Source organism: Triticum aestivum, chromosome 6A (assembly GCF_018294505.1).
Source record: "Triticum aestivum cultivar Chinese Spring chromosome 6A, IWGSC CS RefSeq v2.1, whole genome shotgun sequence".
Classification (NCBI taxonomy): domain Eukaryota; kingdom Viridiplantae; phylum Streptophyta; class Magnoliopsida; order Poales; family Poaceae; genus Triticum; species Triticum aestivum.
In genome coordinates, this window is record NC_057809.1 from 235,998,595 (window position 1) to 236,002,101 (window position 3,507).

Here is a 3,507-nt window from a genome sequence, read left to right on the forward strand (position 1 = left end):
ACGAGGAAAGAATGAGCTCCGGCCTTAAAAATGACGTTAATTATTTGTCTGATTTGTTTATATGCATTCTAGCCCGTAGCAACGCACGGACATTCTACTAGTCCCTGTAATGCCAGACCTGAAGTTCCTAACTAAAGCATGATCTTTGACCCAATGATGCTCTATTAATTGAGCAACAGTTCGACATGCAACTGCAAGCAGAGGTTTTGAAGCTTTTGCCTTCAAAAAAAAATATATTTGGGGTATTAGGTATGTCATTGTTTTTCCTAATTTGATAACCTGAAAAATGAATAGACATTAGTTTATATTCAACTTACAAAGGGGAATACATAAAAAAACCATCAGTAGCCTTGCTCCACTCCATAGGAGCTTCCTTTAAAGAAGTTTACAGATATACTAGCAAAAGAGTCTGTGCGTTGCAATGAGAGAGAAAACATAACACACGCTCTTAACTCAACAACCATCACTCAAGACCACAATAGATCCATCTCCTTTATTTTCGTGAGGCATCATATTTGTGTTGCCGCTTATCCTCATTCTCACCCTCGCCGGCGATGGCCTCTGTGTTCACACAAAACAACAAAAAACGTGTGTTGAATATGGTTAAACCTAAGGTGTCTCTCTCTCCCTCTCTCTCCCTCTCTCTCTCGCTTTCTCTCACTCTCGCGATGAGAAATCTATTGTTTCTCCTGCGACATTTTTCAGAGGTATGCATGTGTAGTTATCGATGTTTTCTTTTCCGTATATGGTTGTAGTTGGGTGTTTATTTGCAATCCAGATCGCCGCCGGTATAAAAAAACAAATCGTGCGCTATAAATTAAGTTTGCTTCCATAAAATATTTAAAAAATATTTAACAGGTAAAATTAACATCATATTTAGATTCCACACATTTTTCTAATAAAATTTCATATATAATATGTTAAAATCGAAGTTACGGTTTAAAAGATACAGATAATTTAGAAAATCATTTTGTTTGACTCAAATATATTCCAAAATAATATTTAAAAATACTTAACAGGTAAAAATAATCTCATATTCATATTCTACATATTTTTAAAGCATGATCTTTGACCCAATGATGCTCTATTAATTGAGCAACAGTTCGACACGCAACTGCAAGCAGAGTTTTTGAAAGCTTTTGCCTTCAAAAACAAAAATATTTGGGGTATTAGGTATGTCATTGTTTTTCCTAATTTGATAACCTGAAAAATGAATAGACATTAGTTTATATTCAACTTACAAGGGGGAATATATAAAAAACCATCAGTAGCCTTGCTCCATCATAGGAGCTTCCTTTAAAGAATTTTATAGATATGTTTTTTTGCGGGGAATTTTATAGATATGTATGCTGAGTTGCTGACATCTGCATGAGTATAATACATATTAAATAAAATAATGACTATAAAAAATATAAGAATTGTCATATCACTGACACGGTGTAGTATAATTGCTCCTTAGGTATCACCATTATGATCGACAAGTATAATTGCTCCTTTGATATCCTTGTGATAAAGGTAATTTAATCAGTAAGGATTAAGAAAAAAATTGCAGCTTTATCAATAGAAAGGGCCATCTCTCTTATGTATTTTGATGACCGCTCAATACATCTGCACTGCATTATGCCAGAGAGGATTTGTGCAGTGTATATCCGGAATTAGGCCTCCCCAGACGGACCATATTCTTGAGCAACTTATGTCTAAAGTGCCCAGAATCAAACTCAAGATAGACTGCAACTATCTCGCAGGAGAACATTGCAATCTGAAACATATTCACGGAAAAAAATATAAGAATCAAGCATAAAGAGAAAAAAAAAGAGAAAAAAATATTCACATGAATCTCAATGTAAAATCAATGACATATGACTTAGATGTACAATACTTATGGCACATCTAGATATGCTTTAGCAAAACTGAAAATATAATTCAGTTGAATGAAACTCCTCATAAATTACACCGCAGCGATTTACTGATTCACTTCAAAAATAATAATTTATCTAACGAATTCAGCACCACCTAACTTTTGTGGTACACATTGCAGCGACCACAGCAGACGGACCGTGGATGTGCTTAAAGACATTGAAGGGGGCATGACCGCCACTTCTGGAGTTTCCGGTTAACCTGCCAAACACGGTTGCCACTTGGGTTTCCGCTACAAGCATAGCGGTGCTGGGGGTGGACGGAGACAAACGAGCAAAGTAGGGAGATCGAGAGAAGCGATTATGGAAGGCTTTTTTTACCTGTCCAAGAACCATTGGAGATTATCAGCTAAAGAATTTCGGAGATATATCCAAGATCTGCCCGACTCAATTTCATTATGAACGGCACTTGTACAAAATTTTGATCAGGAGGATAATAGCATAACATAATGGTTGGGTGGAAGAAGGAATAGTATATTAATGGGAAGAAAATGAAGATATAAAGGGTACGTACCTAGCAAAGCACCATGCTGATGGATATTCTATCGCCGGAGTGGAAAGGGTGAGTTGAGAGTGGTAGAGGAAGAAGTATATATATACACGTGCCTGAACTGAGGCAGCAGAAGGACGAGAAAACAGAGAGACATCCATTAGTCACCGCTGGCAAGGGGCACACATCATCCGCCATGAATGCCTGAAGAGAAACTGAAAGTTAGAGGGGCAGTTTCACTCGAGGAACAGCCGAACAGCCAGGCATTGCGTGGACGTGCATCGGCGTGTGGTCCGGAGGTCCCGACCAGACCTACCGCACAAAGTTGATCCGCGGTCGTATCGCCTGCGTCTCCTGGGCGTTGGGCGGGGTCGCCTCTTCGTCTGCGTCGTCTCCCCTCCTCTCTGTCAGCGAACGATCCGCTCGTCCTCTCAGTCCACCACATCGATCGATCCCCCCTCGTGATCTCTCTCGAATTAGCGTACTCGGTCGGTAGCTAATTGGGCCGCCCTGCGCCGGATCCCCCTTTATCTCGTAGAGAGTAGTTATTTTGGGCTCGCAGATTAGTTTTTTTATTAGAAAACTCGCCACTTTATTATATAATAGCAATGCTCATAGGTACATGATGTTGGTCATGGGACTCCCAGCCAAACATGCCGCCCTACCCCTAAGTTACAAGCGAACTTGGCGAGATTATGAGCCTCGAAATTATTATTTTCTACGCTAAATAACAAAAACAACTGAATCGAATAAGCTTCTACGAAGCGTTATTTCATATACTATAGCTGAATGCGGACCTCCTGTTCCTTCTTTTATATCTTAAACCACTCCTTTGCAATCTGAGGTGATCATCATGTTTGTCACCTGAAGATCCTCTGCAAGAGCTAGAGCCTCCCTGCACGCAAAAGTTTCCAAGGTTGTGGGGTCAGTTATGCCACGGTAAACATCCGCATATGAGCCCAAATATAATCCTGTGTGGTCTCGACACACCGCTGAGACTGCCCCGCCGCGTCTATGGCGCCCAACAGCTCCATCAACGTTGATTTTAGTGACACCCACCGGTGACACTAGCCAATTCCTTGCCCCTCCTCACGATGCTGC

The 3,507-nt window shown here is 40.3% G+C and overlaps 1 long non-coding RNA gene across 1 annotated transcript; it reads right to left on the reverse strand.

Moving 5' to 3' along the window:
* Nucleotides 1–1,629: 1,629 nt before the first annotated feature.
* Nucleotides 1,630–2,915, reverse strand: LOC123130586 (uncharacterized). The gene is made up of 3 exons (XR_006463886.1): nt 2,723–2,915; nt 2,431–2,610; nt 1,630–2,237 (listed from the first exon to the last, which is right to left on the reverse strand). It is a non-coding gene; the product is annotated as an uncharacterized lncRNA (long non-coding RNA).
* Nucleotides 2,916–3,507: the final 592 nt, after the last annotated feature.